The sequence below is a fragment of the Protopterus annectens genome, chromosome 9.part0 (genome assembly GCF_019279795.1).
Source record: "Protopterus annectens isolate FY-2018-M chromosome 9.part0, PAN1.0, whole genome shotgun sequence".
Lineage (NCBI taxonomy): Eukaryota > Metazoa > Chordata > Ceratodontiformes > Protopteridae > Protopterus > Protopterus annectens.
This window is the reverse complement of record NC_056743.1, coordinates 151,664,957-151,679,956: the sequence shown is the minus strand read 5'-3', so window position 1 is coordinate 151,679,956 and position 15,000 is coordinate 151,664,957. Positions and strand designations below refer to the sequence as shown.

Here is a 15,000-nt window from a genome sequence, read left to right as displayed (position 1 = left end):
CTCTCACCAATAGGACAGTGACAAGGGGGACAAAAAGATGTGGAACTTGTAACTATCATTCCTTTGTTATGAATGTCTCAGACATTTGTATAGGTGGACCTGTATGGATTGGTAAATTCGCTGGTGGCAAGTGTATGTTAGTGTTTGTCAGGGATGTAATGGGTTTTATATAGGTAAAACTGAAAGGTCCCTAAGGAAAAGAATATATGAACACCTTTATGCCCTGGAAACCCACAACACTAACAGTGCCTTATACAAACATACACAGTGTTGTCCTACTCACCACAGTTTCAAGTTTGGCATTTTGGAGGTCATTAGGACAAATATTAGAGGGGGGAATTGGTCTAACCAAATAGAGAAAAGTGAATTTAGGTGACAAATAAAACTAAATGCCAGTTGCCCCCTGGTATGAACGAACATATATCCTTGGCTACAATTTTAAAAGATAGAGCATCTATATGATGATATATTGGAACTTTGCATATTTACATGTTATTTTTTCCATCAGTTTTAATGTGATTTATAAGTTTGGTATACACAAAGTGTTTTTTTTAAAAACGTTTCTATATTGCTGTTTTTTAAAATGTTCCTTTAAACTCTGGTTGTCAATTAAGGTACTGTGCTATTTAATGGTTGCATCAAGGCAAGCACTTTGGTTCCGAAAAAGTCCTTCACTTGCTTGGACAAAAGCTCTTACCGAGATTGCTGTGTGTTTCATTAAACTCTTGGACCTAAATGGATTACTTGTCTGTTATTTGGGCTTCCCCTCGCCTTTGGAAAGTGGTTTTGTTGTTATATGATTGTGAAGTTAATCAACCAGTGTTTGTATCAGTTGTCCTAAGGCCGACTATAGTGAAATTTTTAGTGCATTGCAGTGTATTCTTGGTTGCACATCTGTGGAGTTAGGATATACAACAAAAGGATAGTGAGGTTGATATGTGTTATGAAGCCTAAAACTCTCTGTAGTTATCAAGGTTTGGATTCAGATGTTTTCTAATGTGTCTGAAGCTCCTTGTAGTGACTTTTTAGAAGGTGTTATTAGTGCTGACAACTTGATAGTCATTTGCTAAATAATGTAACTGCATTTTGAATTACAAATTGCTCATTCTTCCCTAGATGTGTTAAAAGTTATTAATAAGAAACTCCATCCAGAGTTTCCTGCAGTACGCATACTAGTATACAAGGAGGTTTGTATGCCTGCCTTAAAGCAGTAATCATAACTATTACATGCTTTTAAAAGTCTGTTCTTGAGTGAAACACGGGTCCTTTGTTAAACAATTATGAATCACTTAAAAGTCGTCAGTGTACTTTATATTCACTAGTTAAATGAAAAATTGCTCTGCTCTGCTTGTATTTCCTTCTTATGGCTGATGGCTTATTTTGAGAGTTCTCATGCAAAATGTCTGTGCCGACTGTTATGCAGTTATTTATTTATTTAACATTTGTTAACTGGGAAACTCTTGACTTGGAACAAAGCCAATTTTCAGCGAAGGCCTGGGGAGAAACACTCCAGCAAAACAGATTTTCACTAATACATGTGTAGTACAACAAAGAAAAAGTTTACTATACAGCGTATATGTATCTACTTCCAGTGTAGCAGAGAAGAGTAAAGCAATTTATATATATAGGAGATTAATCAACAAAAATATATACATGAGAGATGAGATTAACACATAAATGAAGTACAAATACAGTAGAGCATGTCTTAGATTTTCTTAAGCCTCTGTAGTACATTTAGTATGTTATCTGACAGAATACAGTTTACAACTGTGAAGAAGACAAGGGGATATAGGTAAGAGAGGAGGAGGTTACAGGAGTTATAGAGTGGTTAGAAGTGTAGTTAGAGGTTATATCTGAGTGAGGAAGACAAGGGGATATAGGTAAGGGAGGAGGAGGTTACAGGAGTTATAGAGTGGATAGAAGTGTAGTTAGAGGTTATATCTGAGTGAGGAAGACAAGGGGATATAGGTATAAGAGAAGGAGGTTACAGGAGTTATAGAGTGGATAGAAGTGTAGTTAGAGGTTATATCTGAGTGAGGAAGACAAGGGGCTATAGGTAAAGGAGGAGGAGGTTACAGGAGTTATAGAGTGGATAGAAGTGTAGTTAGAGGTTATATCTGAGTGAGGAAGACAAGGGGATATAGGTAAGGCAGAAGGAGGTTAGAGGAGCTATAGAGTGGATAGAAGTGTAGTTAGAGATTATATCTGAGTGAGAAAGACAAGGGGCTATAGGTAAGGGAGGAGGAGGTTACAGGAGTTATAGAGTGGATAGAAGTGTAATTAGAGGTTATATCTGAGTGAGGAAGACGAGGGGATGTAGGTAAGGGAGGAGGAAGTTACAGGAGTTAGTGGATAGATGTGCAGTTAGAGGTTATATCTGAGTGAGGAAGACAAAGGGATATAGGTAAGGAATGAGGAAGTTACAGAGTGGATAGAAGTGTAGTTAGAGGTTATATCTGAGTGAGGAAGACAAGGGGTTATAGGTAAGGGAGGAGGAGATTACAGGAGTTATAGAGTGGATAGAAGTGTAATTAGAGGTTATATCTGAGTGAGGAAGATGAGGGGATATAGGTAAGGGAGGAGGAAGTTACAGGAGTTAGTGGATAGATGTGTAGTTAGAGGTTATATCTGAGTGAGGAAGACAAAGGGATATAGGTAAGGAATGAGGAAGTTACAGAGTGGATAGAAGTGTAGTTAGAGGTTATATCTGAGTGAGGAAGACAAGGGGTTATAGGTAAGAGAGGAGGAGGTTACAGGAGTTATAGAGTGGATAGAAGTGTAATTAGAGGTTATATCTGAGTGAGGAAGACGAGGGGATATAGGTAAGAGAGGAGGAAGTTACAGGAGTTAGTGGATAGATGTGTAGTTAGAGGTTATATCTGAGTGAGGAAGACAAGGGGATATAGGTAAGGGAGGAGGAAGTTACAGGAGTTAGTGGATAGATGTGTAGTTAGAGGTTATATCTGAGTGAGGAAGACAAAGGGATATAGGTAAGGAATGAGGAAGTTACAGAGTGGATAGAAGTGTAGTTAGAGGTTATATCTGAGTGAGGAAGACAAGGGGTTATAGGTAAGGGAGGAGGAGGTTACAGGAGTTATAGAGTGGATAGAAGTGTAATTAGAGGTTATATCTGAGTGAGGAAGACGAGGGGATATAGGTAAGAGAGGAAGAAGTTACAGGAGTTAGTGGATATATGTGTAGTTAGAGGTTATATCTGAGTGAGGAAGACGAGGGGATATAGGTAAGGAAGGAGGAAGTTACAGAGTGGATAGAAGTGTAGTTAGAGGTTATATCTGAGTGAGGAAGACAAAGGGATATAGGTAAGGAAGGAGGAAGTTACAGAGTGGATAGAAGTGTAGTTAGAGGTTATATCTGAGTGAGGGAAAGTTTTCCAGGGTGAGTACATGAGCAGAGCCAGGTAGATGTTAGGGGATCTTTTAGTAGTTTCTTAAACTTGGTGGTGCTGGAGGTGCATCTAATATAAATGGATAGGGAGTTCCAGATTTTGGTGATACTGTTTGAGTATAGCGAGTCACCAGCATTATTGCTACTTTTAGTGATGTTTACTAGGTTTTTGTTACTGGAGCGCATGGTCCGGTTATTGGAATAGTGAGTAAGTAGGCCTTTGAGAGCAGGTGTTTTGTCAGGTTGGTTGAGTATTTGGTCGACCATGGAGAGCTGGTTAAAAATTAGTAGGTTGGGGAATTCTAGCCATGATAGTTCTTTGAGAACATGACAGTGATGAGATCTGTAGCTGACATCTGTAACAAACTTGGCTATTTTATTATAGCAGCTATCTAGTTTGTTTATGTAAGTTTTCTTTAGGTTAGTAAGGATGGGAGGCACACATATAGGAGTGTGGAGTGAAGGTGGATTCTGGCAATGGAGATTTTGGATTCATCTGTGATGGAAAGTTTGTTTCTGTACAGGCTACCCATTTTTTCTGGACTTTTTTGATTGATTGATTTATGTGGAGATCAAAGTTCATGTTTTGGTGTATTACTACTCCCAGGAGTTTGGTGTGGGAGACTGGGGTAATGATGATATTGATTGCTGAGGTGATTTTGAATAGCAAAGAGGGGTCTGGGGATCTTGTATGGTGAAACAGGATGAGTTTTGTTTTGTTGGGTTTGAATATTAACTGAGCAATGGTTAGCCAGGTTTCTACTTTAGAGAAGACTTGCTGTGTTATTTCATGAAAATGGTGGAGTGTTGGGGCTGCACAAATTAAGGTAGAGTCGCCGGCATATTGTATTAACATGGCTTCATCAGCGGTAGTATGTAGGCTATTAGTGAATAATGTGAATAGAAGAGGGCCAAGAATGGATACTTGTTCCAGTAAGATAGCTTTGGAACCAGGTGAGTGTGGATTGGCTGGTTTTAATTCTGATTGTGTGTTTAACAGTCTGGAGTGTGCAACCATGTCAAATGGTTTTGAGAGGTCCAGAAGGCTAGATGAGACCAGGTTATCTTCATTTCTGAGAAGGTTGACAGAGTTAGTGAAGCTTAGCAGGGCAGTGGTTGTACCATGGTGTGGGTGGAATCCACATTGAGATAGTGGAGGAACTGGGTATGTATGCATTTTTCCAGAATGTTTTGGTAATGGAGAGAGGATAGCAATTGGACGGTAGTTGGAAAGTGCTATTGAGCTGCTGCCTTTATGCAGTGGAATGATGTGGGCTATTTTCCAGATAGTTGGGACCTGTTGTTCAGCGATGGAGTGGTTTATAAGGATAGAAACAGGGTAAATAATGGTTTTGCAGTGATTTTGAGATAATCTCTGGGTAGGTTGTCTACAGCTAGGGGTGTTGTTTTGAGTTTTTTGAGGTATTTTTTATGGTAGCAGTAGGGATAGATTGTAGGGAGAAGTTATTGTCATTTTGTATTGGAGAGAGAGGAGTGGGGGGGGGACTAGTGTTTGTTAGTTTGAGCATAGAATTGGTGGAACATTTATTAAACTGTGGGTATGTCATCTATAGTGTTGTCACTGTTTGGGGAGGGGGTAGTGATTTGATCAGGCTGAAGGAATTTCTTGATTGCTGACCAGAACTTTTGTGGGTTTCTTTGGTGTTGAAGTTGTATTTTAGCATAATATTCTTTTTTTGTCTTGTCTTATATGTTTTTGGCAGAATTTCTTAGTTCAATGTATTTCTGACAATTGGTTAGTGATTTGTTATGGTGCCAACTGTCCCAGGCTTTGTCTCTTGCTTTTAATAGAGCTCTTGTTCTTTGGTTAAACATGGGGTGTAGTTGGGTTTTATCCTAAGTGTTCTAGGTGGGGACAAGCTTATTTAGGATTGTAAGGAAGGTGGAGTTAAATAGCTCCACTGTCTTGTCTAATGGGAGATATTTGAGAGGTGCCCATCTGTAGCTTTTGAGTGCATATATGAACTCTTGGGGATTGAATTTTTTTTTGTTTGTGATTTGCTGATATAATGGGGTTTTGGAAGAGTTTATTTGCTGCCTGAGCAGAAAGGTGGGGTGGTGGTCACCAAGGCTGTTAAGGAGACAGCCTGTGAGTTGAGAGAGGTTAGGTTGATTGGCGAGTATCCAGTCTAGGACTGAATCTTTTTTTGATGTTTTGTCTATCCTGATAGTGTGTTGGATTAGTTGGGAGAAGCCATACAGAGAAATGTCGTTTGTGTGTGTTTGAGTTACAGGAATACCAATCAATATTTAAGTCTACAAGTATAATTATTTCTTGGGGAAGGAGCTTGTTTGCCCATTGTAGGATGTACTCTAGGATATGGATTGTGGGATGTAGATACCCACTACGTTTGTTTGCTTTTTGGAATTAAGTAAAAGATTAGTTAACAGTATTTCTACATTAGTGACATCTGGGATGCTTATGTCTATAGCTTTGAGGATTAGATTATTTTTCTATAGTACTGCTACACCTCCACCTCTTTTTCCTATCTGGTCTTGTCAATGTATGTTATAGCCAGGGGGTGTTATCTCATTGTTGTTATAGCCAGGGGGTGTTATATCATTGTTGTTATGGCCAGGGTGTTATCTCATTGTTGTTATAACCAGGAGGTGTTATCTCATTGTTGTTATAGCCAGGGGGTGTTATCTCATTGTTGTTATAGCCAGGGGGTGTTATCTCGTTGTTGTTATAGCCAGGAGGTTTTATATCATTGTTGTTATAGCCAGGGGGTGTTATATCATTGTTGTTATAGCCAGGGTGTTATCTCATTGTTGTTATAACCAGGAGGTGTTATCTCATTGTTGTTATAGCCAGGGGGTGTTATCTCATTGTTGTTATAGCCAGGGGGTGTTATCTCATTGTTGTTATAGCCAGGGTGTTATCTCATTGTTGTTATAACCAGGAGGTGTTATCTCATTGTTGTTATAGCCAGAGGATGTTATCTCATTGTTGTTATAGCCAGGGGGTGTTATCTCATTGTTGTTACAGCCGGGAGGGGTGTTATCTCATTGTTGTTACAGCCAGGAGGTGTTATCTCATTGTTGTTATAGCCAGGGGGTGTTATCTCATTGTTGTTATAACCAGGAGGTTTTATCTCATTGTTGTTGTAGCCAGGAGGTATTATCTCATTGTTGTTATAACCAGGGGGTGTTATCTCATTGTTGTTATAGCCAGGGTGTTATCTCATTGTTGTTATAGCCAGGGGGTGTTATCTCATTGTTGTTATAGCCAGGGGGTGTTATCTCATTGTTATAACCAGGAGGTGTTATCTCATTGTTGTTATAGCCAGGGGTTGTTATCTCATTGTTGTTATAGCCAGGGGGTGTTATCTCATTGTTGTTATAGCCAGGGGGGTGTTATCTCATTGTTGTCGATCTCTGATTTAAGCCATGTTTCTGTTAAGACAACTATATCGGGTGAGTACTGTGAGAGGGTAGTTTGGATTTCACTGGTCTTGTTTAGAATACTTCTAAGGTTTATATTTAATATTAGAAGACTGGAGTTTTTTTCTGGTGAGGTTTAGTAGGGTTGATGGTAGGTTGATAGGTTTTGTTGAGAGGCCAGAGTTGAGATGTATATCTGTATTAAGAATTAATTGTGATGCACTGTTAAATATTACTTTTATGTATCTTTGTAATGCTTTATCATATATCATTGATGTAGGTGATTGTGTTTTGAGGGGAACAAGGTACAATGTGTAAAGGGAGGTGGTCTTGATATTAAATATGTTTGCAGCAATGATAATGGAGGATGTTCTTCATCTCACATTGCTGCAGTCCTTACATATGGGTAGTCCGCTGTCCTCGGTCGGCCCGAATACCAAAGTATTAGGCTGACGTCGGTCAAGGTGCTTAAAACTGACATCAGGACGTCAGGGTACAAAAGCGCATGACCAACGTCATTTCCTCAGTCTTTTTTGCCGCATGGTCCGATGCAGAAGCAGCATTGCAAGTGCCGTTCGGCGTTCTGAAATTTTTCGAATTCGGAGTTTCAGACCGAATCCAAGTTGGCTAAGTACCCCGTTGGGGAATATTTTGTTTTTTTCTTGCCTCAGTGTTTTACCGGATGTCAGAAAAAGTGAATAACTGTATTTCTTGTGGGAAACAGATACCGCATAGGGATTATCATTCTTTGTGTATTCCTTGTTTGGGACCTGAGCACGACGTTGTTGGGTGTCGCTTTTGTGCTAGGTTCAATAAACGCACTATTAAGTGAAGGTTAGATTGTGCTAGGCTGGTCTTTGGGAAGCGGTGCAATTATAATATGCCGTTGGATTCTCTGGCGCCCGCTTCTGCGAAGAAGCGCAAAGACAAAGCAGTTAAACCCAGGCAAGATGAGTCGTCCGTTCCGGACGCCGGTTCTTTAGAGGCTTCAGTGGAACCGGTGGTTCCGACGGAGACTTCTCTGGAGTCTCAGGGGGAGACTTTGATTTTGCAGGAGGTGGTCTCTCAGGAGGCAGGTCAGGCTGAAGGGGCTTCTCAAGTTACTGTACTCCCCTCCCTTCCTAGGGTGGTTAGGCCTTCTCCTTCTGTTTCCAAGGCTTCTCCCAGAGGCAGGCCAGTTTTAGCTTCTGTTGGTGTCACTCCTAGTTCAGCAGGGTCTGTGCCTAAGAAGCACATGCTTAAAATGGCAGAAGATTTGATTACTCTGATTAGAGGTTCTTTGCCCCCTCCTGATAAGAGGCCTAGGGTGGAGCCAGAGTTGGGAAGTTTTGAGCAGGCTTTGGATGTTTCAGAGTCTTCAGCTGAAGACTTGCAGGAGTACTCTCCTTATTCTGATTTTGATGCAGATGATTCCACTCCTTCTGCTTCTCCTCCAGAGGATTTTTCTTTTTCAGAGACACTTCATTCTATGAGGGAACATTTTAAGTGGGAAGGTCAGGACTTCTCTGATTCTCGGAAAAGGCTTAGGGAATTTTTGCTGTTACCCCAGCATAGGCCCTTGGCTATACCCCCTGTTCTGGATGTTGTGGAAGATGTGTTTGCAGAGGCTTCACTTAATCCTGATTCTCTGCCTCCTGCTCCTGTTAAACCGGATAGGTATTACAGGGTGCCTGAGGCTCATAAATATCTTTATAAGAGTCCTAGGGCGGACCCAGAAACTATTAGTCAGGGACCTAAGGGTGTCAAGGCCTCTGTTGTAAAAAATCCGGTTCTTCTAGATAAAGAAGCCAGAGCTTTGGATAGATGGGGAAAAAAGGTCTATACATCTTCTACCTTAGCTATGAGGGCTTTGAATTGCCAGTTTCATATGTTGAAATATCAAAACTTTCTTCTTTCTCAATTGAAGTCTAAGGTGGATGCTCTGGTGGAAGGCATTGAGTGTAAAGAATTACAAGATTTGGTGCATGTCTCTGAACAGGTGGGTAAGCATTCATTACAGTGTGGTTTTGATGCTGTGCAGGCCTCGTCTAGGGTGGCTGCCACTGGCTCAGTTCTAAGCAGGCACGCCTGGCTGAAGGATCAGAATTTATCTGACCATGTTAAGACAAGGATTTTGGATGCTCCTTTGCAGTCTGATGTGTTGTTTGGTTCACCTGTGGAGTCAGTCTTGAAGAAAATGGAAGACAAGGCTAAGTCTATGCAGGCTGTTAAAGATTTTTTGCAAGTTCAGCCTCCGATGTTTAGTAGGAATTGGCCTGCTAAGGGGTGGACGTATCCTTCTTATGATTCTCAGTCTAGGGGTAGATCTAGACGTGGTAGGGGCAGAGCTCAGAGTTCTTTCAGGCCTAGAACAGGGAGTTCACCTGCACAATCTTCGGGTGAGGGCAGGGGCCAGTCCTTTCGTAAACAGGCCCAATGATCTACTTTTTCAGCTGCCAGATCCTTCTTGCCTGGCAGCACCTTTGGGAGGAAGGTTAGCACTCTTCAAGGAAAATTGGATGTTGATAACCCAAGACAAATGGGTATTGGATATCATACACCAGGGTTACAAGTTTTATTTCCATACCTTGCCTCCTTTCAAAGGCATGCCGGACGTTCCTCCTCAGCAAAGACTAGAGGCTCACAAACAAATTTCTCTACTACTTCAAATAGGGGCCATACAACCGGTCCCTCTGCCAGAAGTGGGCCTAGGATTTTATTCTCGCCTGTTTCTAGTACCAAAGAAAGGAAACACGTGGAGACCAATTTTGGATTTATCTATCCTCAACACATATCTGGACATTCCCAAGTTCAAAATGTTGACGTTACAACAGCTTTTACCTCTGCTGGGCAAAGATCACTGGATGGTGACTCTGGATCTCAAGGAGGCTTACCTTCATGTTCCTATCAGGCCCAGTTGCAGGAAGTATCTGCGTTTTCGGGCTGGGACTTCACATTATCAGTTCTCTGCATTACCCTTTGGCTTATCTACTGCACCCAGAGTGTTCACGAAGGTTCTGGCTCCAGTGGTAGCTTTCTTCAGGCTAAGAGGAATACAAATCTATCCTTATTTGGACGATTGCCTGATTCTGGCCCAAGAAAGGACGAACTTCTTCATCATCTACAGTATGTGATGGCAGTGTTAAGATGCCTGGGGTATTCTGTGAACGAAATAAAGTCCAGTCTAGTACCCTCTCAGGACATGTGCTTTCTGGGTGTGAGACTGAATACAGCATCCCAGATGGCCTTTTGACCCCGGACAAACAAAGAATCTTTCTCTTTACTTCCACCAATTGTCTCGTCAGTCCAGGCTGACTGCAAGGACAGTCCTTCAAGCCTTGGGGTTCATGGCATCTTGTATTCTGGTACTTCCCAATGCCAAACTGCATATGAGGAAGCTACAATGGTATCTCAAGAATGTATGGACACAGCACTGCCAAGAATTGGACACTGTCATTCAGATAATACCTTGCATTCAAAAGGAGTTTTTGTGGTGGGCTCAGGAATGTCACCTAAACAAGGGACTCTCTGTGACCCGGCCAGAGGCGAGTCAGATTTTAACGACAGATGCCTCAGACAAAGCTTGGGGAGCTCATCTAAATGGAAAATGGGTACAAGACACGTGGCCTGCCAGACTTCAACAGCTACATATCAACTTGAAGGAGATGTTAGCAGTCCAATTTGCATTGATAGCTTTCAAGGATTTACTTCTTCCAGGGCAAGTGTTGATTCAAACAGACAACACAACTGTCATGTGGTACATCAACAAGCAAGGGGAACATTCTTATCCTCTATGCAGGCAAGCAATGATTTTGTGGGAGACTGCTCTCAGTTTACAGCTAAATCTTCAGGCAAGGTTTCTGCCAGGAGCACAGAACTCCTTAGCAGATGTGTTGAGCAGACAAATTATGGATCCCCACGAGTGGAAATTGGATCCTCATGTATTTCAGAGATTGACAGTGTTATGGGGAACTCCAGACATAGATCTGTTCGCTTCTCCACTAAATTACCAGCTGCCAAAGTTTTGCACAAAAGGTTTCATCCCACAGCTTGGAAAGTGGATGCTCTCTCATTCAATTGGAGCAATCTTCACGTGTATGCCTTTCCACCTCTGCCTCTCCTCCCAAAGGTACTCCTGAAGGTCAGACAGGACAAGCCAAACATGATTTTAATAGCTCCAGATTGGCCTCGACAGCACTGGTACCCATTACTGAGAAGTCTGGTACGGAGCCTCCATGGCCTTTGCCTTGATTCCTCACCTGCTGTCTCAGGAGAACAGTCATTTACTCAATGTCAAACTTCATTCTCTACATCTGACAGCCTGGCATATTCTGTTTTAAACCCTGGAGGGTCTCAGCTTCCACAACAAGTTTTGAATGTTATTTTGGAGGCCAGAAGGCCTAGTACAAGGAAAGTTTATGCAGATAAATGGAGGAGATTTTTATTTTGGAGTACAGCAAAGGACTTTGATGTTTCTAAACCTAATTTAAGTGTTAGCGCTTCAATACCTTACTGAGTTATTGGACAAAGGTTTGTCCTTCTCCTCTATAAAGGTTCATGCTGCAGCAATTTCTGCTCACTATGACTGTGACCCACCATTATTTTCTCAGCCTTTGTTTAAGCAATTCCTTAGAGGGCAAAGAATATAAGACCCCCACGTGAGCTCCTACTCCTGCTTGGGATCTCAATTTTGTGTTGGAGAAACTCACTCTACAACCTTTTGAGCCTGCAGCATCTGCAGAGTTGAAATATTTATCATGGAAGACTGCTTTTTTGTTGGCCATTACCTCTGCGAGAAGGGTTTCTGAATTACAGGCCCTTATGGCAGTTGAGCCTTTCTTAATTTTCCACAAGGATAGGGTGTCTTTGCGTACTAACCCTTCTTTTATGCCTAAAGTGGTTTCTAGTGTGGCCTTAAACCAAACTATTCATTTGCCTACTTTTCAGGCAAACCCCCAAAATAAAGGGAAAAGGATTTTGCACACTTTGGATATACACAGACAGTTGCGATATTATTTGAGCAGAACTAAAGGGTTCAGGCAGTCTCAGCAGTTGTTTGTTTCTTTTGCTTTGGGTTCTCAGGGCAAACCTGTTTCAAAACAAACTATTTCTAAGTGGATTGGTTTTGTATTGCTTTCTGTTATTCCCATCATGGTAAGGAGATTCCAGCTGGGATTAGGCCTCATTCCACTAGGGCTACTGCCACTTTTACAGCTTTTTAAGGGGGTGGCTACTAAAGATATTTTGGAAGCAGCTACTTGGAGTTCAGTGCATACTTTCTCTAAGCATTACCACCTTCCACTTTACTCTAAATCTAGGGCTGGATTTGCCACTGCTATTTTACAGGGCATTTTGGCAGCTCCTAATGCTTTATAGTTTTGCCATCCTCCCTTACCTCTGCTTTGGGATTCTACCCATATGTAAGGACTGCAGCAATGTGAGATGAAGAACATAGTACAGTTTTGTACCTACCATAAATGTAGATGTTCGAAGATCCACATTGCTGCAGTCCAATTTACCCTCCCTCCTTCCCCTCTGTTGTTGAAGGTGGTGGTGTGGTTTGTGTTGTACATATTGTAAATAGGGTTACTGCACGGGTGGTTGGTTAGTTTTTGCTGGTTTTTGGCTTTGGCCTTTCTTGTTAGGGCCTTCTGACATCTGGGGCAAGAAAAGACTGAGGAAATGACGTCGGTCATGCGCTTTTGTACCCTGAAGTCCTGATGTCAGTTTTAAGCGCCTTGACCGACGTCAGCCTAATACTTTGGTATTTGGGCCGACCGAGGACAGCGGACTACCCATATGTAAGGACTGCAGCAATGTGGATCTTCGAACATCTACATTTATGGTAGGTACAAAACTGTACTTTTCTATTTGTTTTGGTGGGTAGAGAGTTGTGGGGGGTTGTTGTTGCTATGTGGTGTTAATATGTGCATGATATGATGTGAGTTGTGCAGCTATTACTAGGAGTAGGAGGGTTGGAATTTGATAAAATAACATACTGTACTATCTGTGGATGTAGGGTAAGTAGGTATGTGTTTTTGTTTAATGTGAGATTAATGTGAGGTTAGAATGTTGGTGATGTATGCTTAGTGACTGGGTGTGTACTGAAGGCTGTTTGTTATGTACTAGAGATTAATTGTAGGTTTTGGTTAGCTAATTTAGGTTATAGGGTGGTTGTTGGATGTGTGATGTATTGTGATTGGAGGGTGGGAGAGGTTATGTAGGTGTAAATGTAGGAGTAGTGGGGTGGGTAGGAATTGGCGCCAGGGTAGGGGAGCAGAGTGAGGCAATAGGGCGAATGGAGTGAGATGAGCTGAGCAAGGTATAAGTCACGTCTATAATGTTAGCCCTTCTTTTGTTACTAATTTTTTTTTTTTTAAAGTAGTGAGAACCCTTTTAATCTGACCAGTTGCACGCCCTAAGAAATTACCTTGTCTGAGGGCTGTAAGTGAACGAGTCAGCTATTGCTGACTCTAAGAGTCAGACTGGAACGGTATTAGAGATATATCTCAGACAAGAAAGAACAGATGGCCAAACATTTCTTTAGAGACTTTAAGGTCTAGTATTATAGTTTAGAGAGGTGTGTTTTACAGACTTGAAGGTTAGAAACCAGGATGTTTCTGCATGGGGGAGGGAACTGAAATCCCTGCTGCTGGCTCACACAAGTTATGTTCAGTACATTAAGGATAACAGCAAAATAAAAAAATAAAACAACCTACTAATGCCTTTTGTACTGTAATAAGACATGCATTTAAGTTCTGAAAGGTTCTTCAGGACAGTTGGGATTCCCTGTGGCTTTAGTTATGTTGGTGGTATTTGCCACAGGATAGGTGCAGTGAACACTATGGGACACAGTTGGCTTGGGAATTTAAGTTCTGCAAGGTTCTTCAGGACATTAGGGATTCCTGTTGGCTTTAGGTATGTTAGTGGTGTTATTTGCCACAGGATAGGTCCCGCAAACGCTATGGGACACAGCTGGCGTGGGGCTGAGAAAAAAAGACAGTAAAAAATGGTACAGAACAGTGAGTAGATGCAAAGTTCCACAGCTTTAACACCCAAAAGAATTAAAATAGAGTGCCTTAGGCAATTGTGAAATACCACAACATTAACAACCACAAAACAAACATAGAGTGTTAATCACAGTATAGTAGTGCAGATGTAAGTAAACAGTCTAATTATAGCAATAGTTAGATCTTTGATCTATGGCAAATACTGCACTCATAGGTCACTGCACACAGTAGCTGCATATTCCTCAACAGGTAAGTTGAACTTTGTATCACAAAGCCCTATTCTGGATGAACTAAATAGTATGTTTAGCACTGTAATAAATAGTCTCTGGTTCCAGCCATAAGCTTAAGTATATATTAAAGGCAGTCATGTAGCCACAAAAAGATAGCTTTTTACTAGCAAGTAAAACAAATAGATAATTTTACAATGTAAATGATTAGCCTCCACCACTGGCCATAGGTCTAAGGTTGAATTAAACACAAGTACTTAAACGTGTAGACAAAATTAGCCTCTTGTACTACATCAGCACTAAATTGGTTCAAATAACAATGTATCAAGAGCATCTGGAACCAGCCAAATGTTTAAAGTGCTAACAGACCCAGTCACTTAAAAATGTAGTTAGATTAGCTTCTGATACAAGCCATGGGTTTAGGACAACTTACAAAACACAGTCACTAAGCCAGAGAAAGCAACAGGTAATGGTTACACTGCACAGTTCAAAGAAATAATGCACACTCAGTTGTATAACATGCACTTACAGATAAACTCACTGTAAGACCAACAGGGGGGATTCCTAGTCTAAAAATGGCACCTGTTGTTTCTGGGACTGAAATAAGCTCACACTAGAAATGGGGGAGGGAGAGGAAGGGCCAGAAGTGAACTAGATTGTATTTAAAAAAAAAAAAGGAGGTGACTATGCAGGTAGAGCGCTGAGCAAGGTATGTGTAATTAAAAATAAACTATCACCTCACCTGCTCTGAAGTCACATCTGTAATGTCAGCCATTCTTTTGTTACAAATGTTTTTTTTTTTTTAAGTAGTGAGACCCCTTTTAATTTGAACAGTTGGATGCCCTAAGAAATTACCTTGTCTGAGAGCTTATAAGTGAATGAGTCAGCTATTGTTGACTCTAAGGGTTAGACTGGAAGGGAAGTGGGGATATATCTCAGACAAGAAAGAATAGATGGCCAAACAATTTTTTAGA

The 15,000-nt window shown here is 41.2% G+C and overlaps 1 protein-coding gene across 1 annotated transcript in view; it reads left to right on the top strand.

Annotated features, from left to right (window-relative positions):
* B4GALNT4 (beta-1,4-N-acetyl-galactosaminyltransferase 4) overlaps nt 1-15,000 on the top strand; it is a 1,859,522-nt gene that overhangs the window by 975,136 nt on the left and 869,386 nt on the right. The window lies entirely within an intron of this gene.